The following is a 27,500-nucleotide window of genomic DNA, read 5'->3' as shown; positions in this document are numbered from 1 at the left end:
ACTCATGTTAGGTAAACAAATATATAAACATGCACTCAAAGCCTGACAAGCGCGTTGGGCTATGCTGCTGTCAGGCATCTGCCTATCAGATGTGGTGTAGCGCATATGGATTTGTCCGAACGCGGTGACGCCTCCTTGAGAAACTGAAAGTGAAGCTGCATATGCTAGCGATTGAACTAGCACACAGGTAAATAAAAACGTATATTAGAAGCCTGGAGTTTCTGTTTCTAAGGATGTATCTGGGTTTGTTCCAATGTACCTTTTTATTTACCTGTGTGCTAGCTGAAGCGGTAGCACGAGCAGCATTGACTTGGAGTAGTGTGCCTCGTAAATGGAGAGTTACCTCTCTTCATTGTGGGTTTTAATCTTTTACTCTCCTGGCCTCATTGCTCTTTCACGATGCATTGTCTTATTACCAGAAGCACCAAAAATCTATGAAGCGTTGCCAAAATTTTCCGGTGCTTTGCCTTATTTTCTAATGTGTCTTGGCTAAAAGTTCTCCATCTCTTCCCAAACATATCTGGTTGGTCCTACAAACGTTTTGCAATGTGTTGCCAATCCTGTCAATGCTTTCAAAGTTGTTGATAAATTGAAAAGAAAAAATGCCCGCGTTGTCTTATCAAAGGTGTTGTAGGCTGAGATTGAAACACATAGAGTAAAATGTTGTGGTAAGATAATGTACCAAATAATGAATGTCAGGTCCTGAAAGTTCACGACACACAATCCAAGAGGTATGGGGGAATGTGTGGGGGCTTAGTGTGTGTGTGTGTGTGTGTGTGTGGGGGGGGGGGGGGGGGGGGGGGTAAGAGAAAGAGAGTCGAGAGAGAGAGAGAGATTTGTTATGTGCGTGTCTGTCTCTCTGTTTAAGTTCATCATCAATACCCCTATCCACCTCCACACGCCACCCACTTCCATTATAAGATTCCTGATTAAATATGTATTTCAAAACAAATCATAAATAGATATATCTCGATGTATATGTATATATAATGAATTCATAGATAAATGAAAGAAGGAAAGAAAGAAAGACAGACAGATAGATAGACTGATAGATAAATTTAAAAAAAAAAAAAAAAACAAAGAAAGAAAGACAGATAGACTGACAGACAGATAGATAAATAACAAAGAAAGAAAGAAAGCATACCTATCAGGGTGTAGGGGAAAGGAGGGAAGCTGGGAGGAGAGGAGGAGAGATGGGTGTGGACGTGATGTGTGGGGGGGCGTGGGGGTGGACAGGGGGTGGGGGTGGGGGTGGCGACCGTCGTTCGTGAGAGAAGGGAAAGGGAACTTTAGTAGGCCTATAATGGCAGGTGCTTGCCAAGAATAGTCAACGGCAGAACAACACCTTCTGAGCACACCCTCTCTCTCCACACACACACACACACGCACACGCACGCACGCCCTATCACCACCCCAGGTTAACTCACTCAGTACGGCCAGTCCTCTCTTCTCCTCTACACAGACCCCTCCAGATGTCCAGTGGGTGTCTGAATGACCCAACCTTTAGCTTCCGTCGTCAGAATTGTGGTATTCTTTGTCAACATTCACCTCTTCAGTATAAGAGCCTTCCGCTTGCAATATTTTGATGATGGTAATTGGGGTGAAACGCTGTTAATGTCGTCTCTTTCGCCGTTCGTATAGAAAGAGTTAAACCTCTTTTTCTTCTTATCTTCTTCTATTCCACCTCCTCCTCCTCCTCTTCATTCTTCTTCTTCTTCTCGTGAGTGTGCACCACCATGTTTTCTCAAGGAAATTAAATAAAGAAAGTATGTCATTTACCGACCTCAAGAAGTCTGTCTTCATCTGTCTGGCTGTCCGTCTGCATTTCCGTGGTAGTTTTTGGTGTGTGTGTGCGTGCGTGCGTGTGTGTGTGTGTGTGTGTGTGTGTGTGTGTGTGTGTGTGTGTGTGTGTGTGTGTGTGTGTGTGCGTGCGTGTGTTGTTTCAGCGTTCATCAGCAAAGTCACGGAACCAACAGGAAGAAGTGCTTGTTGTGAGAGGAAAGACTTTGCGTTTGTGTGACCTCGTCACGACAGTGCAGTTTGGCCTCGTGTGATGGTATGTACACTGGAACAGGAACGTAAATAAGTAAGTAAAGAAGTGAGTGAGTGGGTGATGGAGAGAGGTCAGCTCGGACAGAAGAAGAAGAAGAAGAAGAACGTCAATGGAGACAGTGAAAATGTGGAGGTGGGTGATAAATAGAGGGTTAAGAGATGGAAGAGATAGGGGATGGGGGTGGGGGGGGGTGGGGGTGGGGGTGAACGCCACAGAGGATGTAACTTGGGTAGTGTGTAACTGGGTAGTATTGGTCTCCACCATTATTTACTCTCACCATCATACAGGACAAATGCTATTGATGGAATCGATCTCTACGCAGTAGTTTCTTCATCCACTGTGTGTGTGTCATGGCTTTGAGGTGTTCACAGTGATGATGTTAACACAAGATGTAATGGCTTGTGCTTGTAGCTCCTCTCTTAAAGCCTGAACCGGACTATAAATGGCGGGCGATTTGAATCAAGCCAGTTTCTCACACTGTGACGTCGGTGAAGGTTTATTCAAAATAAAAGCCTAATAAAGCTACGGTTTGGCTTCATTTATGGCAGAGAGCGAGATTTGCCTAGCAGCTTCCAATCTAGACCTGAATTGACTTTGGAAAGTACAAAATGTGTCAGCTACACGTAATACAAAATTTGAATGCAGAGAAAAGGGGCGCAACCGAAACCTTGCTCTCGGGAGTTAAGACTTTAAGGCCATTGGGGCCAGTGAATTCGTATCCATTGTGTCCAGGGCTCGGTGGTAATGGAAGGCGGGGAAGTCCCCTCTGTGTGTGTGTGTGTGTGTGTGTGTGTGTGTGTGTGTGTGTGTGTGTGCGTTTGTGTGTGTGTGTGTGTGTGTGTGTGTGTGTGTGTGTGTGTGCGCATGTGTGTGTTTGTGTGTGTGTGTGTGTGTGTGTGTGTGTGTGTGTGTGTGTGCGAGTGTTTGTGTGTGTGTGTGTGTGCGCATGTGTGTGTTTGTGTGTGTGTGCGTGCGTGTGTGTGTGTGTGTGTGCGTGCGTGTGTGTGTGTATGAGTGCGTGTGTGTGTGTGTGTTTGGTTTTAACCTTTCCTGACCGTACTCCGGTAACCATTGACACCTGGGAGGAGTGAGCTAAGATCGGAGTAAAGTGTCTCTCCCTGTCACGCACAGCACCTTACTACATCCGAGACTCGAACTCTGATCACTATGTGAACACTTGGACCAGACGTCCAACGCTTGACAGACTCCTCCATGGCGCGCCTCAAGGAAAGGGCGGCCACCAAGGCCAGTACATATATACTTCCTCACTTATCTCCCCCTGTCCTTGTTCTATGGTGTGACATTGCACATGAATGTCAACTTCATAAAGATTAATTTTTTCCCTACTCAAACTAGGCGTACGATGGCTCAGTAGTTAAAACGTCTGCCAGTAAGGTGACTCATGCGACTCATTCCTGAAGTGGCCACCACCCTGGAGGCACAGGTTCAAACCTGCTGAGGACCTGGTTTTGAAAAAAAACAAAAAACAAACAAACAAAAAACCGGCGGCAATACAAAGGCATCAAGGAGTCATGAGGAGTCATGACCTGGGTGCAGCCCGGCCCCTTAGAATGTAAGGTGTTAACTCACTCAGTACGGCCCGGCCAGTCCTCTCTGTTCCTCTACACAGACCCCTCGGATGTCCAGTGGGTGTCTGAATGACCCAACATTTAGCTTCCGTCGTCAGAATTGTGGTATTCTTTGTCAACATTCACGTCTTCAGTATTAGAGCCTTCGCTTGTAATATTTTGATGATGGTAATTGGGGTGAAACGCTGTTAACGTCGTCTCTTTCGCCGTTCGTATGGAGAGAGTTAATAAGGGCCGAAACACTTGACTGAAGGGGTGTGGGGGGCTTCTCTGAAGACCCTGTACTGTCCAGCTCTCCATAGAGTTTCTTATCACGCATGGGCATGGAAATCCGTCCACTCTTTCGCGAGATATCACACAAAGAGTTACAGTTTCGCCCAAGATTTTTTTTCTTTTCTTTTAAGTCTCTATCATCCCTCTAGTGAAATCAGACCTGTGCATGCATGTGGAGGAATAACTGGTGTGTAAGCGATTTCATTATCTGACTAATGCACACGGTCCGGTGAAAAAACAACAAGAACAAAAAAACTATGTATGTTTGTATATATCTATTTATTTATTCTGATTATCATTATCATCATTGTTATTACCATTATCATTATCATTATTATTATTATTATTCATCTCTCAATGGTCATGAACCCTTTAAAACGTACCAGAACAAGGACAGTAACCCGGGTCAACAGCCAAATCTAAGGGATCGGGTCATTGACCCTTCGCCGACAAAGACAGGCAGGCAGGCAAATAGAGAAATAAATAGATAAATGAATCGGAATGACAGCACAATTAACCCCCACCCCCATATCCACTCCCACCCTCGAAGAAAGTCAAAAAACGAACGAGATCAATCGAAAATAATCTGAATGATTATAGAACATGTTTGCTGACAAACTTTTTGTTTTGTTTTGAGTTGTTTTGGGTACAAATCATTTACATATAAATCGTGATATGATGCACACGTTTTCGTGACTGTGTGTGTGTGTGTGTTTAAGGGAAGTGTGTGTGTGTGTGTGTGTGTGTGTGTGTGTGTGTGTGTGTGTGTGTGTGTGTTTGTGCACGCGTGCGTGTAGGAGGGACACTCTGTGTGTGTGTGTGTGTGTGTGTGTGTGTGTGTGTGTGTGTGTGCAAATGAAACAGTTGACATATGCATGAGACCAAACAAATACACACACACACAAAAAGAAGGAAAAAAGAAAACCGATGTTAATGAGACATTCTCGAACTGAGCATTGTGCATGTGAAAGGAATAATGAAAGCTGATGGAAAGTGTTTCTTGTTTGCGCTCAACCTGCTCTCTGTGGCCTATGCGTCTATTTTGCAACAGGGAAATGAAAGTTGAAATGTGTCCCGATGTTTGCTTCAGCCATTTCTTTTGCGGACAGACATGCTTGAATGAGACGTGTGTGTGTGTGTGCGTGTGTGTGTGTGTGTGTGTGTGTGTGTGTGTGTGTATGCGTATGCGATTGTGTATGTGTGCATGTGTGTGTACGTGTGTGTGTGTGTGTGTGTGTGTGGAGGGGGGGCGGTGGAGTGTATGTGTGTATGCGTGTGCGTGTGGGAGTGTTTGTGTGTGTGTTGGGGGAGGGGGGCTAGGGGGTGCTAGTGTGTGTGTATGTGTGTGCGTGTGTGTATGCGTGTATGTGTGTGTGTGTGTGTGTGTGTGTGTGTGTGTGTGTGTGTTTGCGAAGGAAAAGGGCAGGAAGAAAAGAAAAAAAAATTATGCATGCAAGTTTTTTTTGTTTTTTTTTCCTGTAAGAACGTAGATAATCAACAACAACGAGAGGTCGGAATGTACAGGCACCAGCAAATAGCACCTGTTTCATTGGAGACATACAGGAAATCGGAAATTGAATTATTTGCTTGATATAGAATTGCTTTAACTCACTCAGTACGGCCAGGCCTCTCTTCTCCTCTACACAGACCCCTCGGATGTCCAGTGGGTGTCTGAATGACCCAACCTTTAGCTTCCGTCGTCAGAATTGTGGAATTCTTTGTCAACATTCACCTCTTCAGTTTAAAAGCGTTCCGCTTGTAATATTTTGATGATGGTAATTGGGATGAAACGCTGTTAACGTCGTTTCTTTCGCCGTTCGTATGGAGAGAGTTAAGCAAACCTAAGGTTCAGATCTCTAGGCCAGGCAAGTACATTTGGGTTCAACCGTAGGTCAGGCATTTGCCCTCTTTTGTAGCTGTTGTTCTTGTTTGTTTGTTTGTTTTCTCCATAGCAGATGTGTCTCTTGTCTGTGCATCACACACACACACACACACACACACACACACACACACACACACACACACACACACACACACAGAGAAACTGTTAACTGGGACAGACATGAAGAACAGATCCCCAAGGAATGCGTCAAATTGTGAGTTTAGAGGGAAAACAAAATAAAGCTAAAACAAAACAAACAACAAAAAGAACCAGGAGAGCAAGAAAACAGCGGCACCAAAAAAAAACAACAACAACAAAAAGCAAAACAAAACAACAACAACAACAACAACATAAAACCCCAACAAACTAACAAACACTGGCGGGTGCTTGGGAATGTAGAATAAACAAAGTTAAAAAAAAAAAAATTTTTTTAAAGGAAGATAGGTAGTACATCAAGGCATTGAATCCCGCGGAGCATCATAAATGAACAGCTTGTTACCAGTTCATCCATAACCGTTACTGATTAAAAAAAATAAATAAAAATAACAAAAAAGAATCTGCGATGATATTTTGATGTACTTAATTCCTAAAGCAAAAGAATCATGGAAAAATGAAACGCCCGGCCGGTGTTTTTTGATGCCCAGTTCTCATTAACTTTTCCAGACATATCAGTTCGTCCAAAATACTACTGACAGCCTTCAACATTTTGGCTAAGATATTTTTTTTTTTTTTTATGTTTTGCAAGCTTCTGCTGAGATTTGTTTTAACTCACTCAGTACGGCCAGTCCTCTCTTCTCCTCTACACAGACCCCTCGGATGTCCAGTGGGTGTCTGAATGACCCAACCTTTAGCTTCCGTCGTCAGAATTGTGGTATTCTTTGTCAACATTCACTTCTTCAGTGTAAGAGCCTTCCGCTTGTAATATTTTGATGGTGGTAATTGGGGTGAAACGCTGTTAACGTCGTCTCTTTCGCCGTTCGTATGGAGAGAGTTAAAGAAATACATGGAAATCGCTGAGTGGACAGAGAGGAGCTTTACCGGAACTTAAGCCCTGTCCTATCCCACGACAGCCAGAAACTGAGACAGTTGGGGATACATTCAGCAGTGTCGCACCATATCTGCTAAGCAGATCCCTGACCGGCAACGCAACCCCATGCGCTTCGTCAGGCCTTGAGGAGGGGTGGGGGGCGTGGGGGGGATGAAATAATAATGACAGTACTAAGAGAAGAAGAAGATGCAATAGAAGAAGAAGAAGAAGAAGAAGAAATACTTTTATTTTAAGTATCAAATACATGAATGAATAGAAACAAGAAGAAGAAGAAGGAGAAGAAATGTATTTTTAAGTATCAAAGAAATGAATGAATAGATAGATAGATAGATAGATATATAGATAGATAGATAGATAGATAGATAGATAGATACATGAAGAAGAAGAGGAGATTTTATTAAAGTATAAAATAAATGAATAGTGAAGAAGAAGAAGAAGAAGATGAAGAAGAAGAAGAAGAGATATTCTTTAAAGTGCGTGCACGCACAAACATACACACATAGACAGACAGACACACATACACACACACACACATGCTCGCACATATGTAACGCACACATACACACATATGCACGCACACACACACACACACGCACACACACACATATATATATATACATCTCTTTTTTTAATTTATATACATATTCATATATGTATATTTATGTGTGTATAATTATATGCTTTTTTATATATGTACGTGTACACACACACACACACACACACACACACACACACACACACATATATATATATATATATATATATATAGAGAGAGAGAGAGAGAGAGAGAGAAGGTGAGGCAAACAGACAGACATACAGACAGACAGAGAAACAGTTCCATAGCTACTTTGCTGGTTTTTGATTTTGTTTTTTTGTTTGGGTTTTTTTGTGGTTTTTTTAAATAGTTTTTTCTGCTCTTCCCAATTTAATACAGAGATCTGTTGTGACAAAAAAAATAAAAATAAAATAAAATAAAAAAATAAAAAGACTTGCAGCCATCTCGTATTATCAACACAGTAATATAATATGGGTGACAGGCTTTCGGATGAGGTTCTGTGTGCAGCATCCATGTACTTAACGCACGTAAATGAACCCTGGGCAACTAAAAGGGTTATCCCTGGCATTATTATTTCGAAAAATACAATTGAATGGTAATACCAATAATACACTTGTAAAGAGAGAAAAGGGGTAATTTTGGTAGTGGTGGTGTGTGGCGTCATGCTTTCGGGAAACTGCGTGACCTATAAAAAGATTGCGTCTGTCCCCCCATGACCCCACCCCCAATTCAATCTCCCCACCTTAAACACACACACACACACACACACACACACACACACACACACACACACACACACAGAGAAAGAGAGAGAGAAGACAAGACAAGACAAATTCTTTATTATCGAGTACAATAGATAAGCACTGGCGCGCTTTTTTTCATCCAGTCCCCGCCCTGAAACAGGGTCTACACTACACAAAACTACATTATATATGTCATTGCATGCAATACACAATGCTACTTAAAGTCATAGAATACGAATACTATACTACATAAAGGCATAAGCATGGTAAAAATAAGACACACACACACACACACACAGAGGCACAAGCATGGTATTAATAAAAGACATAAAAAAAACCCAGAACACACACATACACACACATTCTCTCTCTCTCTCTCTCTCCCCCCCCTCTCTCTCTCTCCCTCCCCTCCATGCCCGGTTTTACAAAATCGAGTCTGCGCGCGCGCATGTGTGTGTGTGTGTGGGGGGGGGGGGGAGATGTGGGAAGGGGTGTGGAGGTGTGGGATGGGGTGTGTGTGTGTGCTCAACATTGTAATGGGTCAGAAGGCCTTCTACAATAAAACATTTCTGAGTTCTGAGTTCTGAGTTCTCCCTCCCCTCTCTTTCTCTCCCTTCCCCCCTCCCTCTCTCTCTCTCTCTCTCTCTCTCTCTCTCGCACACGCACACTTACAGAGAGAGAGAGAGAGAGAGAGGGAGAGATCCTCGCCGTTCAAAGTCAGTCCTGGTTTTGACACAGTGCTTTTTTACGAGTTTGCTTTCGTCTCATTGTCTCTTCCATGAGACGGTGGTAAAACCCAGAGCATTCCTTTTTTTCCACGGACTTTGCGTGAGGTGTTGGGGTGGGGTGGGGGAGGGGAGGAGGGAGTTAAAATACACGCAGCAGCAACAGCAGTGTCAATTAGGTGACCGTCAAGTTGTACAGGTTATTTCTTCTCTCCCTTTAATGGCTGGTTCTCATGGATAATGTTTCATTTCTTGCTCTGACATGACCTGAAAGAAACTCCAAAACTTTATGTTGTTTTTCTTCTTTTTCTTCAAACCCTGTTTACAACGATTCGTCAATAACAAAGTAGTTCGAAGACTTTATGTGTGGCTTTGTAACGACAAGACACACACTGGGTGAGATTTTCGCTGTTTGCACAATATTGGTTTATTGATTGATATGCGGGGTATTTTTTCATGTTTTTTTTTATGGGATCGGGTAATGAAAATATTTGATGGGAACAGTGGTGGTATTTGTGGTGTGTGTGTGCGTGCGTGTGTGTGTGCGTGTGTGTGTGTGTGTGTGTGTGTGTGTGTGTGTGCGTGTGTGTGTGTGTGTTTAAGGTCGGGAGATTGAATTGGGGGTGGGGTAGTGGAGAGAGACAGACGCCATCTTATATAGGTCACGCAGTTTCCCGATTTAGGTACATCGTTTGAAGCACTAAAAATATAGCAGATTTGATCTTCTTCTTCGTTCGTGGGCTGCAACTCCCACGTTCACTCGTATGTACACGAGTTGGCTTTTACCGAGTATGACCGTTTTTACCCCGCCATGTAGGCAGCCATACGCCGTTTTCGGGTCGTGGGTGTGCATGTTGGGTATGTCCTTGTTTCCATAACCCACCGAACACTGACATGGATTACAGGATCTTTAATAACGTGCGTATTTGATCTTCTGCTTGCGTATACACACGAAGGGGGTTCAGGCACTAGCAGGTCTGCACATTATGTTGACCTGGGAGATCGGAAAAATCTCCACCCTTTACCCACCAGGCGCAGTTACTGAGATTCGAACCCGGGACCCTCAGATTGAAAGTCCAACGCTTTAGCCACTCGGCTATTGTGCCCGTCAACAAGTTTGATCAAACCTGCGCTCTGCTTCGGGAATGTATTGCATGCATTGCTCTGAATCGTGTAGTGTAATGTAGTGTAGTGCAGTGCAGTGCAGTGCAGTGTAGTGTAGTGCAGTGCAGTGTAGTGTAGTGTAGTGTAGTGCAGTGCAGTGCAGTGTAGTGTAGTGGAAAACTATTGCGGTTCGTGTACAGTGTAGTGTAGTGGTGTGTAGTGTGTAATATAGTGTAGTGTAGTGTAGTTCAGTACAGTGTAGTGTAATGTAGTGTAGTGCAGTGTAGTGTAGTGGAGAACTATTGCGGTTCGCGCGATCCAATTAAGATTATTTAAAAAAAAAATACATGTCTTAAAATAATATTCCAGTTTCATGACAGAAGAAAAAAAACAACCTCCATGGCAGTATTTTATATACAATTGTTAACATCGTGGTGATGCTAAAGACTATTTCAGTTATGAACAGTAACGCCATGTGGCGGAATGGTTAAGATGCTCATCCGTCAACGCAGTGTCTGCTATGGGACTGGGTTCGATTCCTGCTGCTAAGTTTAACCGGAAAAATCAAACTGAGCGTCTAGTCATTTCGGATGAGACAATAAACCGAGGTCCTGTGTGCAGCACGTCCTTGGGACACTGACAAAGAACCCATGGCAACAAAAGGAGTTGTTCTCTTTCAAAGTCATTCTTGTTTTTATTGATGTTATTATCATCATTACTATCATTATCGTTATAATTATCATTATTATTATTATTATTATTATTATCATCGTTATTTCTACGGCACTCTTCCTTTCTCATTTTATTCTTCACCAACCCTCTCATCCCTATCACCCTTCCCCTCTCTCTCTCTGTGTGGATGGGTAGATAGGTGGGTGTCTCTACATTTGTGCCTGTTTGTGAATGTGTGTCAATATGGTGTGTGTGTGTGCGTGAGAGAAGGAGAGAGAGAGAGAGATAGGGAGTTTCTTTGTACACTCCCTGTTTGTATAGTATACAGTGTATATATTATACTCCCTCTCCCTCATGCACACAAATACTTACGAACACGTTCACACACACACACACACACACACACACACACACACACACTGCACCAAATTGTACACTCACACCCGCTATCTCTCTCTCTCTCTCTCTCTCTCTCTCTGTGTGTGTGTATCAAGGCCTAATCAGCGCGCTGGGTATTCCGAAGGCCGGATATCTCCACCTTTTTTTTTCTCGGTAGTTGTGGTGTAGCGTATATGGATCTGTTTGCACGCTCTGACGCCTTCTTGAAACTGAAACACACACACTCTCTCTCTCTCTCTCTGAGTGACAATGGCCTATAATTGATAAACCATCAATTTGTCCATCCATTCATCTCCCCACCCCCCACCCCTCCGCCCACCTATCCCCCCCCCTCTCTCTCTCTCAATCTGGACTTGATAACAAGGCTCTTAATGAAACCAAATGTAAACTGAGGAGTGTGAAATGATGATATGACAAGAAATCACTTCTCTCTCTCTCTCTCTCTCTCACTCTCTCTTTCTCTCTCTGGACATGATAACAGGTTGAGAACTGGTGTAAACTAAGGAGTGATAGACGGAATGATGATATGAAATGTCGACAGCCCTTTCTATTTTTTCTCTCTTTCTGTGGAAAGCTGGCCCGTACCCCTCCCCCCCCCCCCCCCACCCGCACCCCTCCCCACACTCGGTGAAAAAGGGATTGTTCCTGGTGATGAGCCTGACCCTTAATTAACTGACCGCCCGTCGTTCAATCAATGTGTCAGTATCAGGAGTCAGTTTCAGTGTCACTTTCAGCATTGAGAGGCAGTCACAGAGTGTGGGGGAACCGATACGTATACATGCAATACCATATCGGGTTTACAAAAAAAAAAAAAAAAAAAAAATCTTGTGGTGGGTGGAGGGGGTGGTGGTAAAACTTCCGGTCGATATGTGGGACTTCTTTTTTTTTGGTACTTCTTATCCTCTTCCTTCCTCCATATATGGTACTTTTTCTTCTTTTCTCCTCCTCCACCTCCTTCTTCTTCTTCTCCTCCTTCTTCTTCTTCAGCCTTTTCCTCTCCTCCCCATTCTTTTTTTTTTCTTGCGTGCAGTTTTAGTTGTTTTTCCTATCGAAATGGATTTTTCTACAGAATTTTGCCAGGATCAACCCTTTTGTTGCCGTGGGTTCTTTTACGTGCGCTAAGTGCATGCTGCACACGGGACCTCGGTTTATCGCCTCATCCGAATGACTAGCGTCCAGACCACCACTCAAGGTCTAGTGGAGGGGGAGAGAATATCGGCGGCTGAGCTGTGATTCGAACCAGCGCGCTCAGATTCTCTCGCTTCCTAGGCGGACCGTTATCTCTAGTCCAGCACTCCACTACGGGATAGACCCAACACCACTGGGCTGCTGTTATTCCTGAAGACCATACCAAGTGAGAACAGACCCACTGCTCTAAAAATAGGTAGATAGCGCATGCCTTCTTTGAGCCCCTTTGCTAACTGAAGCCAGCGGAAGTGGTCCAATCAGCCATTTTGCTACTCGTGTCAGTATAGCTTAGCTGGCTACGATGACTGCTTCACGGCAAGCTCGCTAGCATTCCCGTGTGTGCCTCCACAGCAAGTTTGTGCTTCGTGTCACTGCACTGTTTTCCTGTAATAACTTTGGTAGATAAACCATTGGCAGATATCAATCAAGACACAACATTTGGAATGTCGTGGGGGCAAGCATAACACGATTTCGTCGAAGATACACGGTTACAGTTCAGAAACTACCACCATTTAACAGACGACCTCTCAACAGACAGACAGCCAGATACGAGTGTCAGTATGGCGTCCAGTTGGCTCCAGCTTTCCTGGCCAATGAGCTGTCCATCTATTTTTAACTGTCAACTGCGGCGCATCAGTGCCGTCCGGAAATATCTGTCCACTGACGCAACATCTAGACTTGTCGTTTCTCTCATTCTCTCTCTATTGTCTGGTTTGCCTGCTTCATCCATTCAGTCCCTTCAGCGCATACAAAACTCTGCTGTCCGACTCGTCCTCAGAAAGAAAAGATCTGAGCACATCACTCCTCTTTTGCAACATCTCCACTGGCTCCCTGTCTCACACCGAATAAAGTACAAGATCAGCACTCCACCAGCACAGTGGACTAGACCAGACCAGGCTGGATGATTTATTCCGATTGGCCATAGCCCCTATTGAAGGGGTATAAACTAAGTACAATGGTCAATCAACCCTTATGTCTGTGTAGAAAAGAAAGAACTGCCTACTTAAGGTATGACTACATGAACAATCAATAGTTTGTGTAACATCTCTAACCCTTTTGAGGGATTTATATTGAAATGTTGCTAAATGTTTACCAACTTGATTATTTGCAGACCAAGTGAGAGAGAGAGAGAGAGAGAGAGAGAGAGAGAGAGAGAGAGAGAGAGAGAGAGGAGTGTAAAGGTGGAGAGAGTGTGGCGGAGAGGGAAGAAGAAAGGGGATTGGGGTTGTGTGTTTGATTTCTTTTCTCTGTGTGTGTGTGTGTGTGTGCGTGCGTACATGCACGCCAGTGTGTGTGCGTTTGTTAGTTTTTTTGTATGTGTACGTGTATGTATGCCTGTGTATGTATGCATGTGTGTATATGCAACTGTGTGTGCATGTGTATATGCATATGTGTGTGTGTGTGTGTGTGTGTGGACACATATGTTTGTAAGTGTACACGACTCTCGTTTTTTTCGTATTCTCTCAGTCCTATGACTTGTGAGATTATGTAAGAGGGGACCTTATTGAGATCAACAGAATATTTGATTGGTTAGAGGATATTAGTTTTGAATAATTCTTTTCGTTGTCTAAAAATGATAAACCGAGGAACTCAGAACGGAATGTAGCTACCCAGCGTGTCAATACTAACAAGCGTGAACACTGCTTTAGTAATAATGAGTCGCCCCAACCTTTGGAACTCATTGCCACATGGATTTGAAGCAGCACCCTCAGATTCAACTAGCGCTTTCAAAAAGCTTTGGTGATTGATTTGCCATATAATGGAACGCGCAAACACAGTTTACAAACTCAGTGAATAAAAGTACATTGAAAGACTTGTGTTCATAAACCACGAGACTTAGGTTTGAACCTTTATTCCTCCTCCTCCTCCTCTTCTTCCTACTACTACTGCAGCTGTTGCTGCTGTTGTTGCTGTTGTTACTACTACTATTTCTGCTGCTACTTCTACTACTGCTGCTGCTGTTGTTGCTGCTGCTACTACTGCTACTTCTACTACTACTACCTCCAAGAGGTGTTTCTGTTTTCTAAAAGAAGCAAAACACAAGCAAGATACTTCCCGAAGCCACCAATGATGGGTGACATTTAAAATGGAAAGAAAAATAAAACTTACTGACAGCCGTCACAAAATCAGTATCGACAAACTGAAAGCGTTTGACATCGCTGAACAATTCAAAGTTGTCATGGGAGCAAAGTTCGCCCCACTATTTCTGCTTGCTGAAGATTATGAAGCCCTCACACACACACACACTTTGAATCACGTCATGACGGAAACGATGACTGTGACAGAGGTCCTTGGAATGTGCCGATAGAGATGATTTTTTTTTTTTTTTTTTTTTTTGTAAGAAAAATGGTCAAGTGGAAATATGTATGTTTCTGAAGCCGTGTTCTTTTGTCCGTTAGTGTAAGTCATGTCTTCCTACGTTCCATGTGTGTCTGCGGTGTTTTTTCTCTTCTTCTTCTTCTTCTCAGCCGTTGTTTTTATCATTCTATCTTATTCATTGCATTTATTCATCTTTATGGTTTTTTTGTCATTAAATGGGCAGAATAGTAAAAATACAACAACAACAACAAAAAATGAAATAAAATAAAAAGCCTTGACTGTCTAATTCTTTACACATTAAAGATTCAATATATCAACCAATGTTCTCCTTCTCCTTCTTCTCCTTCGTTGGTGGGCTGCGACTCCCACGTTCACTCTCATGCACGAATGGGCTTCTACGTGTATCGTGACCGTTTTTACCCCCGCCATGTAGGCAGTCATACTCCGTTTTCGGGGCGGGTGGGAGAAGGGTTCTTTCAAAACGTGGGGTGACGCGAAAAAAAAAACAAACCCCCCAAAACAAAAAAACAATGCTACTGTTTCATGATAGTAGAAAATCAGTGTGCACGCACACTGTGGAGTGATGGCCTAGAGGTAACGCGTCCGCCTAGGAAGCGAGAGAATCTGAGCGCGCTGGTTCGAATCACGGCTCAGCCGCCGAAATTTTCTCCCCCTCCACTAGACCTTGAGTGGTGGTCTGGACGCTAGTCATTCGGATGAGACGATAAACCGAGGTCCCGTGTGCAGCATGCACTTAGCGCACGTAAAAGAACCCACGGCAACAAAAGGGTTGATCTTGGCAAAATTCTGTAGAAAAATCCACTTCGATAGGAAAAACAAATAATACTGCCGCAGGAAAAAATACAAAAAAAAAGGTTGGCGCTGTAGTGTAGCGACGCGCTCTCCCTGGAGAGAGCAGCCCGAATTTCACAAAGAGAAATCTGTTGTGATAAAATGAAATACAAATACAAATACAAGTCAATGTGCATGATGTGAAAGAGAGCTCAACAGATTCATAACCCGTCGTCGACTTTCGTACCGTAGTAATGTGGTTTTCATGAGTCGTTTTCTTATCCTTGGCTTGAGAAAACCTGACATTTGATCAGAACCGCTGACTTCGCATCAAAACGACTACACTGGCGTCACTGAAGATCGGAACGAGTGGAGGATTCACGACAAAACTGCTTCCTGATGGAGAGAAGGCAAGTAACTCTTTTCCTTATCCGCAAAGAGTTACTGAACGCTACTTATGAGTATACCCCGACCACGAAAATCGAAAACACACAGCATTTTGTTCGCAAGTTCTGCCGCTCTCTCCTTAGTCACCATGGTATCTATTTTCGGGTGTACTTTATAAATGTTGCAAGGCTGTTTAGAACTTCTTAGTATCAGCTGCAGACACCATTAGCTATTGATTTACAGGTATAACAAAAGAATTTCTTCTGCGTATTATCCTTTTCCTGTAGAACCCATAACTGGACAACACACTCAACACTGCTACACTAACTATAAGACTGGTGAGTCGATTTGTCTTCTCAAGTCACCAAAACACGAGCATGTTTTACCATGAGTCCATATGCTTTCTTGGCAGTCTCAAAATAAATCGAAAATAAACTTTCCCTCTCTCAGTTTGTCTGTCTTCATTTACACTTCTCAAATATGAAGTCTTACTTTTCTTGAACTTTTAACAGTCGTAACTGTCGATCACCAGATATGTTTGAAGTGCAAATGACATGTCATAATACGCATATACACAAATACATCAATTCACTTTAAAACCCGGATATGCAATTACATACTCCGAATACAAAAACGAGCGAGAAAATATCCCGGAAATAATTGAGAATCTGACTATCTATCTCTCTCTCTCTCTCTCTCTCTCTCTATATATATATATATATATATATATATGTGTGTGTGTGTGTGCGTGCGTGTGTGTGTGTCACTGAATAATATGCTTCCTGACTAAAACTCCCTTCTCTGAGTGGGCAGTCGTCATCTTCTACAGCCTTCATTTCTTTGGCACTGAACTCTTCCAATTTGTTTTTATATTTCAGCACTTTACAGAAATGAAGAACAACAACAACGTGAAAGTATGTTTCAAAAAAGACATTGTTAAGTTGGCACAGCACGTTTTATGTGTTGAAGTTTGCAGATAGACCAACAATCAGAAAATGAATGTGTGGCAATTGGGTTTGTGCGCATTCCGTATTCTGTGCTTGACACAAGACAGAATAACAACAACAATAATTATAATACTTTATATATATATATATATATATATATATATATATGTATGTGTGTGTGTGTGTGTGTGTGTGTGTGTGTGTATATTTGTTGTGTTGTGTTTGTGTGCTGTGTGTGTGTGTGAGGCTGTTAAACAGTTTGTCTAATCTTAACCGTTGTTTCCTCTAGAAATTCATATTTCTACAAAGGAAAAATGCTGATGGGAATTTATTATCGTAGGGTATGGTGTGGTATGTTTGGTAGGATATCATACTGAATTGTATCGTATTGTGTTCTGTCCTCTCTTTTTTTTTCTTCAGATTTCTCTGTCGGGGTGCTCTCCCCGTATCGGGAGGTGGTTAGGTAGGAGGGATGGGAAGGGGGTGAGGGGTGGGGGGGGGGGGGGGGGGGCAGGGCATCACTACTATACAGCGCTATACACATACGTTTGATTATGGTTGCAAGAATATTTGTTTTACTATCAAAGTGTATTTTTGACTCACTTGTGTAAACAAAGTGAGTCTATGTTTTAACTCGGTGTTTGGTTGCCTGTGTGTGTGTGTGTGTGTGTGTGTGTGTGTGTGTGTGTGTGTGTGTGTGTGTGTGTGTGTGTGTGTGTGCGTGTGTTTGTGTGTCCGTGGTAAACTTTAACAATGACATTTTCTCTGCAAATACTTTGTCAGTTGACACCAAATTAGGCATAAAAATAGGAAAAATCCAGTTCTTTCCAGTCACCTTGTTTAAAACAATATTGCACCTCTGGGATGGGCACACACACACACAAAAATGAAGCCTAATTATATGCAAACTGTATTTACTGTTATTTTTATATTTTTTTTATTCTCTAAACTTGGCACTTTGATGTGATATTCTGACACAACAACAAGAGCAGTCACTATTATCATTTTTTGTTCAAACAGGAACTTCTTTTGCTAAGCATGGAAGTTTTATTCATTTTGCAAACGTTTTGGTGCAGATAGTTAAAAAGGGAAATTACTCTGTAATTAATGCTAGGGGACTTAATTTGCTTTAAACTGATCTTTCTCATCTTAAACATTACATTTTGAAATTATACTCAATACATAAAAAGCTTGTGTGTTTTACTCTCAGTGTACAGGGCTTTCACTATGTTCATTCGCCCAAGTGGTTTTTTTCGGAAAATATTAAAATCAATACGACGAGTGGACTTTACAGATCTGTTGGCTGAGCCCTGAAGGTCATGGGCAAAAATCAATTGCGTACACATATTCATACACATTCAAAGCGCGTGCTCATATTCTTCGCGAACGCGAACGGCGCCATTTTGTTTCAAGTTGTTGACCTGCCCGTTCAATCCTATATTCAATGGACAATACACGATATTATGTGATGGAAAGTTGGAGAAGGAGGCCGTTCAATATTTATTCAGAGAAAGATTTGTGAACGCCTCATCACTTACTGGATTATGCCCCAAACTGCCATAAAAATATCCACAGAATCAGTCGGAATTCACAGTTAAAAATTGTAAACCATGCGAGTTAATACCCTTGAACTGATCACGATGAAGCGAAAAAATTTCCAGTCTTGACTTTTCTCAAAATGAAGTCCTTTTCACTTCTTACGACGTTTAGAAGTACTTGTACTTGGCTCTACATGTTATTAGTTTAACAAAATACTAAATTTTCATATCAACTTTAAAACTATAAAACTGGAATGAACATAAAAGAGAAATTGAATCGACCATGTCGTGCTACATTCCCGGCGGGTGTAACTAAACTTGTACATCTATCTAGATCTAGTGAAAACGGCTAAATGTTGTAGTGTGATTGCGGCGATAGCCATTAAAAAGAATTTTTTTTATTGCCCTTAAAGATTTTTTGAATGCCCAAGATACACCAGAATAATATGATTTAAACAGTGTTCTCACTGCGAATATCGCAATTGATTTATCGCCCTTTAAAAAAGTATGTTCAAATGTTAAATTTTAGAACGTCAGTTAAGGAGCCACGATAGTGTAATGGATAAGGCAGTTTCTTCTCACCCGAACACGCGGGGTTCGAATCTGGTTAGGACTTTTTTTCTTCTTTTTTTTATAAACGCGAAGCTTTATAATAACAAATACAGAACACATTTTAACGATTAGATTTTTTTTTTAAGTGTATCACAAGTGAGCCTTGAAGGCCTTGCCTCTCTTGTTCCCTTTTTGTGCCAGCGACAAACCTTTTGTTTATTCATTTGTGTTTTCAATACATGCTGTAAGACAGTAAATATTGCACTCGGTTTTTCGTCTCATCCGAATGATGTTTACGTCTTGACGGGGTTTGAACCATCAATCCTCCAGTCTCAAATCTGTTGCGTTTTACCAATATACCGCAGTTTTGTCTGCAGAGTCGCTTTTTTCTTTCTTTCTTATAAAAACGAGTCCAATCAGATCATAGCCACATTGGCACGCCGCGACAAAGTGGGCTGTGTGAACCTGAAGTGGAAATAAAAGTGTTTTTTTTGTGCGAGTGGGTGTTGGTAGACCACGGGGATTTTTTTTTGTTATTGTGCGATACTTCAAAAGTTCATGGATATACAGGGAATGGCTATGACGTTCTGGAGTGGGTGTTCTGAACACACACACACACACACACACACACACACACGCACACACGCACACACACACACACATGGTGGGGGGGGAGAGAGGTGGAGGAGAGAGAGAGATGGGAGGAAGAGAGAGGGGGAGAGAGAGAGAGGGGGGAGAGAGGGGGAGTAGGAGAGAGAGAGCGGGTAAGAGAAAGGGAGAGAGAGAGAAAGGGAGAGAGACAGACAAACAGACAGAGACAAACAGACAGACAGACAGAGAAAGACAGTGTTGTGGTAATGGGTGATTTCGAATAACCAGAGAGCCGAAAATAGCACAGATAAATACAATAGCAACTTTAGCATCAGCAATTCACTGTCTCTGGCAGTATTGTGTTTCATTTGGATGAAAATACATCCCCTCCCCCAACCCTCCCCCCCCCCCCCCCACTATCCCCACACCCCTGCTGGAGCGGCGGCCCAGTAGTAGTGAGCCCGACTAGGAAGCGAGTGTCTGCGGGTTTGAATCCCTTATACGGACACCGACTTCTCCACTGTGGGGGTCTGGGTGCTAGTCTTTCGTATAAAACTATAAACTGGGGATCCGTGTGAAGCTTACAGTTAGTGCACGTAAAATAAGAAAAAAAAGAAAAAGAAAACACACACACACACACACACACACACACACACACACACACACACACACGACAACGAAAGGGTTGTCTCTGGCCAAATTCTATAGAAAAATCCACTTTGGTAGTACTGCGGAGTGATGGCCTAGAGGTAACGTGTCCGCCTAGGAAGCGAGAGAATCTGAGCGCACCGGTTCGAATCACGGTACAGTCGCCAATATTTTCTCCCCCTCCACTAGACCTTGAGTGGTGGTCTGGACGCTAGTCATTAGGAAGAGACGATAAACCGAAGTACCGTGTGCAGCATGCACTTAGCGCACGTAAAAGAACCTACGGCAACAAAAGGGTTGTCCCTGGAAAAAAAAAATTCTGTAGAAAAATCCACTTCGATAGGAAAAAAAGCAACTGCATGCAGGAAAAAATACAAAAAAACAAAAACAAAAACAAAATGGGTGGCGCTCTCAGTCTAGCGACGCGTTCTCCCTAAAGAGAGCAGCCCGAATTTCACACAGAGAAATCTGTTGTGACAAAAAAAAGAGAAATACAATACAAATACAATACAATACAAATAGATTATGCTTGGAGACAAAAGAAAGAAAGTGGCGCTGCACCTTGGCGACGTGAATTCCACCGCGGAGAGAAAGCAGCTGGAATTTCTAGGTAGATAAAATTACTCGTGACTATTAAAAAAATAAAAGAATACAATAAAATACAAAATAATACTTTACCAAACGAAACCCTTTCCCACTTACCTCTCTCTCCGAACTCGTCAATAATATAATCTCTTAAAATCTTTTTTCTTTCTTTCTTTTTTTCCCCCGGCGCTGATATGAAAACGAAATAATGAGAAGATATGTAACGCAGATGTCATATTAGCATAAACATAACTGATATAACTGGGGTCAAATTTCCTTCAGCTCGGCTGAGTCCAAAGAAATAATAAATAAAATCAAACGCAAAACAAAAGACAAAAAAAGACAATAAAAAAGTGAATAATCATTATAAACCAACTGCTAAGTGAACAAAGAAATCAATAAAGAAAGAAACAAACAAATAAATGAATAAGTAAATAAATAAATAAATAAACAAATAAATAAATAAACGCATATACATTCATACGCGAACATAGAATACTCGCAAACATTCGCCACCATCACCCACCCACCAAAAACACCCACTCAACCACTCCCCTCCGCCCTCTCCGCCCTAAACACACACACACACACACACACACACACACACACACACACAGTGTTTTGTAGGAAAGCGAGAGCAACGAAAACAACAACAAAACATGATAATTACTGGAAACCACAATAACGGCAGCTGCATAATCAAAATAAAATTCCCGGAGGTCAGATACCATTAAAAGAAAGGAAAACACTGATGCATATAAGAACAATTCTGTTGATTTGTCTCAAAAAAAAAAGAAAAAAAAAAAGATTTTTTTTTATTATTTTTTTTTTTTTTAAAGAAAACCGAGTAGGCGCCGTGGTGGTATGGGTTAGACGCTTGCCGTCTGATCCTGTGCTCACCAGTGATCAGGGTTCGAGCCCCCCCCCCCCCCCCCCCCCCCCCCCCCCGCCCCCCCTCCCCCTCATTTCACCATGGTTCTGTCTCTTTGAAAGATAAATGACACTTTACTCCGAATTTTCTTCTTTTTTTTTTTCTTTTTTTTTTTTTTCAGGTGTGAATACCTGAACTGTATTGGGGAAGTTTATTCGACGGAAGAGGAGGACTGGATCCTGTTGTCTACCAGACAGAGAGGGTATGGATACAATACCCCTCTGGCCATGAAATGCTTAGGACTTTTTAACTCACTCAGTACGGCCAGTCCTCTCTTCTCCTCTACACGGACCAGTGGGTGTCTGAATGACCCAACCTTTAGCTTCCGTCGTCAGAATTGTGGTATTCTTTGTCAACATTCACCTCTTCAGTATAAGAGCGTTCCGCTTGCAATATTTTGATGATGGTAATTGGGATGAAACGCTGTTAACGTCGTCTCTTTCTCCGTTCGTATGGAGAGAGTTAACCTTCCTTTCAACCAAAAAGACACAGAATTATTATACAGCCACTAATGGAAACGTTCACCAGTCCACGCATTTAGCACGAAGAATCGGCGATATACAAATGTGTTAGACGGAAAATTTGGTTTTCGTTCATATCACTGACACTCACCCTCTCCATTTTACATTTTGTACTCTGTCTTTTCCACATTCTGTTCTCTCTCTCTCTCTCTCTCTCTCTCTGTCTCTTCCTTTCTTAGTCCCCTCCCCCTTGCCCCCCCCCCTCCACTTCAACCGCCCCCCTTTTCATTCGAATATACAGAAATGTCAATTTCTAATTAATAATAACAATCATCATTATGATAGAAATGATAATAATCCAAATAATAATAATAACATCATTTATTTTCAGTCTAATATCATCATCTTAGATGAACAGACTATAAATAAATAAACGAACGTTCATCCATGTGAATGATTACCGTTTTCTTTCTTCTTTTTTTTTTTCTTTCTTGCTTATATGATTTGGTTATACGTGTATATGTTTTCGTCGTTTGTGTGTTTGTTTGCGTTGTGGTAAACCGTTCTCAAGTACGCAAAATGTTTTCTTTTTACTTTACTTTTTCTCTTCTCGAAAGATGCACGGTGAAAATTGATCAGAAAGGATCGCCGAACATGAAATATTCATCTTCCTTTCATACATGCATCATCGCAACCGCAATACAATCAATAAACCAAAAAAACAAACAAACCCCGAACATAAAATATATATCTTACTTTCATACATTGCAGCCACAACACAATAAAAAAATAACAAAAAAACAACCTCCTCCGCACCCCCTTCCCCTAAAAAAAAGACCCCCCCCACCACACACACACACACCAAACTATGATATAGTCCCACACACACACACACCAAACTATGATATAGTCCCCCCCCCACACACACACACACTCTCACACCAAACTATGATATAGTCCCACACACACACACACACACTCACACACCAAACTATGATATAGTCACACACACACACACACTCACACACCAAACTATGATATAGTCCCACACACACACACACACACACTCACACACCAAACTATGATATAGTCCCACACACACACACACACACACACACACACACTCACACACCAAACTATGATATAGTCCACACACACACACACACACCAAACTATGATATAGTCCCACACACACACACACACACACACTCACACACCAAACAAGATATAGTCCCACACACAAAAAGAAACAGGAATACAAGTGTGTGTGTAACATTGAAACAATTGCATCTCCTACATGACTTTATTCGTCCTGAACAAAAACAAGTGCACAGGTATTCTAAAGATTCTGAAGTCATCATTAAACGAAACGTTGCAATTTCTTTGGTTGTTTAAACGAAACCCAAGCAACAGCAGGAACAGCTAACTATGATATAGTCCCACACACACTCACACACACACTCACACACACACTCACACACCAAACTATGATATAGTCCCCCACACACACACACTCACACACCAAACTATGATATAGTCCCCCACACACACACACTCACACACACAACTATGATATAGTCACACACACACACACACACACACACACTAAACTATTATATAGTCCCCCCCACACACACACTCACACACCAAACTATGATATAGTTCCACACACACACACACTCACACACCAAACTATGATATAGTCCCACACACAAAAAGAAACAGGAATACAAGTGTGTGTGTAACATTGAAACAATTGCATCTCCTACATGACTTTATTCGTCCTGAACAAAAACAAGTGCACAGGTATTCTAAAGATTCTGAAGTCATCATTAAACGAAACGTTGCAATTTCTTTGGTTGTTTAAACGAAACCCAAGCAACAGCAGGAACAGCTAATAATAACAACAATAATAATAATAATAATAAAAGTAGCAACAATACAAAAACTACAGCAGCAGCAACAACAACCAAGGAAAAAGGAGCAGAAGAAAGAGAAGGAGGAGGAGGTGGTGGTGGAGGAGGCGAGGAGGATTGAAAGAATAAGAAGAAGAAGAAAGAGGAGGAGGAAGAGAAGGAGGAAGAGGAGGGGAAGGATGGGAAGAAGAAGAAGAAGAAGGACAAAATGATATGAAGTCGTGTGTAATAACACATTGCATTTGACTTGATTCCTATGTTCGTAAAACTGAAAGCCACTATTCATAAATTTTTATTTTATTTTTAAACGCCTTCATAACCAGCGTGCTTATCAAATAAGCATAAGCGCGATGCTCGAATTGGAAGAAAATAACACCAAACCGAATTACAAACCACACATCCATTAACCTACCAATCAAATTTAAAAATGATGCCAGTCTATAATGCTACAGTTCACTGATAGTACGCTGGTGCTGGTGCTGTAATATCCATGCCTGCTCTCTGTACTGATATGTCAACAATATCCATTACTAATGCCTATTGTAGATATACTCATCATGCCGTGTAAGGTTGTTGTTGTTTTTTTCCAGTGAAAACAAGACGGGGGAGGAGAAGGCGCATGGGGAGGTTGTCTTAACTCTCTCCATACGAACGGCGAAAGAGACGACGTTAACAGCGTTTCACCCCAATTACCATCATCAAAATATTGCAAGCGGAAGGCTCTTATACTGAAGACGTGAAGGTTGACAAAGAATACCACAATTCTGACAACGGAAGCTAAAGGTTGGGTCATTCAGACACCCACTGGACATCCGAGGGGTCTGTGTAGAGGAGAAGAGAGGACTGGCCGTACTGAGTTAGTTAACAGAAATTATGAATGAATGATTGATATGGATACTTATACAGCGCCTATCCTCGGTTGGAGACCAAGCTCCACGCGCTTTACAAACACGGAGTCATTTACACAACATTCTGCCTACCTGGGTAGAGCCGACTGACGGCTGCCATTGGGCGCTCATCATTCGTTTACTGCATCATTCAATCAGATTTCAGGCACACACACATACACACTCAGACAGACATGTAACATTTTACGTGTATGACCGTTTCGTTTATTTACCCCGCCATGTAGGCAACCATACTCCATTTTTGGGGGGTGCATGCTGGGTATGTTCTTATTTCCATAACCCACCAAACGCTGACATGGATTTCAGGGTCTTTAACGTGCGTACTTGATCTTCTGCGTGCGAATACACACGAAGGGAGTTCATTAATTAAAAGATTAAGCCAACCTACATATCAATGTTTGAAGCCTTCTTTCTTCTTCTTCTTCTTTTTTTTTTTTTTTTTTTTGAGCTTTATAAAACAATTTTTTTAAACATCCTTTAACATGATGATGTATGAACATCTCAAATATTCTTGACTGATTGTAAAATTTTCCTTTGGAAACAAAAAACAACAACAAAAAACAACCCTTCTTTGCAAGGGTAAACAAATACAGTTTCAATTTGCAAACGTTAGATATTACAGATGTACATCCATAGAAAAAGTACAACAAAAAAGTATTTGATGACTTCTGTGATAAAGGTTTACCACACAGAAACAAAACTAGAGGAAGAAAAGGGAATGAAAACATGAACAGAAATGAACAAATTTTAAACGAATGAATAAACAAATAAAATCAGAAAAAAATAAACCTATACATGTCTTTCCTCAAACCCGTTTATGTAATCAATGGAAGGCATAAACGTAAAGTCAACTGATGTTGAATAGATAAAACAAAGCAAACAAATAAACTATCAAACTAAAAAAAAAAAAAAATTAAAAAAACCTGCTGGCGTGGAAAAGAAACGACATTGCTGTACATACCACGTCTTAACTGCTGGCCTGTTTTAGCACCCGGTTTGGATATTTATTTCTTTTTCCAATGAAAACTATTTCTGTCAACCCAATGCTGATGAGTTGCTGTTGTTGTTGTTCAGTTACAACAACTCTTGTCACACAAAAATTGTTGATGATGGTTTGCATTTTGAACAGAAATATCGAAAGAGAGAATACGAACATGCCAGCCAAGGTGCTGATTTTTTAAGTTTCCCCTTTTGTTATAAATGATAAAAGTCGTCTTTTGGCACTGTTACTGACGGGCGCAATAGCCGAGTGGTTAAAGCGTTGGACTGTCAATCTGAGGATCCTGGTTCGAATCACGGTGACGGCGCCTGGTGGGTAAAGGGTGGAGAATTTTACGATCTCCCAGGTCAACATATGTGCAGACCTGCTAGTGCCTGAACCCCCTTCGTGTGTATATGCAAGCAGAAGATCAAATACGCACGTTAAAGATCCTGTAATCCATGTCAGCGTTCGGTGGGCTTATGGAAACAAGAACACACCCAGCATGCACACCCCCGAAAACGGAGTATGGTTGCCTACATGGCGGGGTAAAAACGGTCATACACGTAAAAGCCCACTCGTGTGCATACGAGTGAACGCAGAAGAAGGAGAAGGAGAGGCACTGTTACATTTTCCCTAAAAAAAAAAAAAAAAGAAAATAAAAGTAAACCCTTTCTTTCTGTATAAATCTTTGGAAAGTTATTTTGAAATATCGGAACGGTTGTTTAGTTGTTATCTGCACTTTTTTTTTCCACAACACTATCAAGTTGTAGTCCCCCCCGCCCCCCCCCCACCGACCCCCACTCACCCCATTCCACCCCGACATTTTTTTTCTCTCTTTCTAATCCTGAAACATGGAGAGAGAGAGAGAGAGAGAGAGAGAGAGAGAGAGAGAGAGAGAGAGAGATCGTAGTACTCAGAAAGTAGGCTGATTCTCTGAACACAGGGTATGCAGCCCATGAACGTAGAAGGAGCAGAAGTGGAAAAGAGAGAAGGAAAAAAAACACGAAGACGTGTGAGAAAAAGAAATTCAGAAAAATGGAAAGAAAGGAAAAAAAAAGAATGAAAACTGGATGTTCCCATGTCTGATTGAGGTAACAACACACACACACACAACACACACACACACACACGCACGCACGCACGCACACACACGCATACTAACACTCACACACACACACGCACACTAACACTCACTCTCACACATACACACACACACACACCACACAGACACACACACACACAAACACCAACACACACGTATCATTCCAAAAAGACACACCACAACACAAACTTACCTTTGCTGGAAAAAGAACTCTAAATTAAAATATATATAACAAAAAACAATAAAAAAAAAAAGACAGAAAACAAGCCTGAAGCAGAATATAACCCAAACAACTCGCTCAGTCAGCAAAGCAAAGAAGCTCTCTACCTTTGGAGAATTGAACCTTGGAAACAGACAGATGGGTGTGGCCCAGTGCTCTCCTTGTTTGGAACCAAGTCGCCTGCAAGGGGGATGGAAGGAAGGAAGGATGGTGGGGCAGTCGATGCTCTCTCTCTCTCTCTCTGTGTCTCTGCTCCTCGGTGATCTGGTCTGTGCCGTCTCTGGCGAGAATGAGTGGCCGATTGTCAGCCGGTGGCTTGGTTTTATACGCTGCGAGTCCGAGGTGTCATTGCTGACGTAAATTACTACTACGTGGACGACGAGAAGTTT

General features: G+C 42.0%; 1 protein-coding gene across 2 annotated transcripts in view; it reads right to left on the bottom strand.

The window, feature by feature from the left end:
• Nucleotides 1–27,419, bottom strand: part of LOC143286572 (uncharacterized) — a 38,076-nt gene extending 10,657 nt beyond the window's left edge. Inside the window, exon 1 of one of the 2 annotated variants that reach the window (XM_076594187.1) lies at nt 27,219–27,419. The gene's annotated coding sequence lies outside the window, so the exon portion shown is untranslated. The remainder of the gene's footprint in view (nt 1–27,218) is intronic. The other variant, XM_076594188.1, reaches the window with a different exon arrangement.
• Between the last annotated feature and the right edge of the window lie 81 nt (nt 27,420–27,500).

The sequence above is a fragment of the Babylonia areolata genome, chromosome 10, assembly GCF_041734735.1.
Source record: "Babylonia areolata isolate BAREFJ2019XMU chromosome 10, ASM4173473v1, whole genome shotgun sequence".
In the NCBI taxonomy this organism is placed as follows: domain Eukaryota; kingdom Metazoa; phylum Mollusca; class Gastropoda; order Neogastropoda; family Buccinidae; genus Babylonia; species Babylonia areolata.
This window is presented reverse-complemented; position numbering and strand designations above follow the sequence as displayed.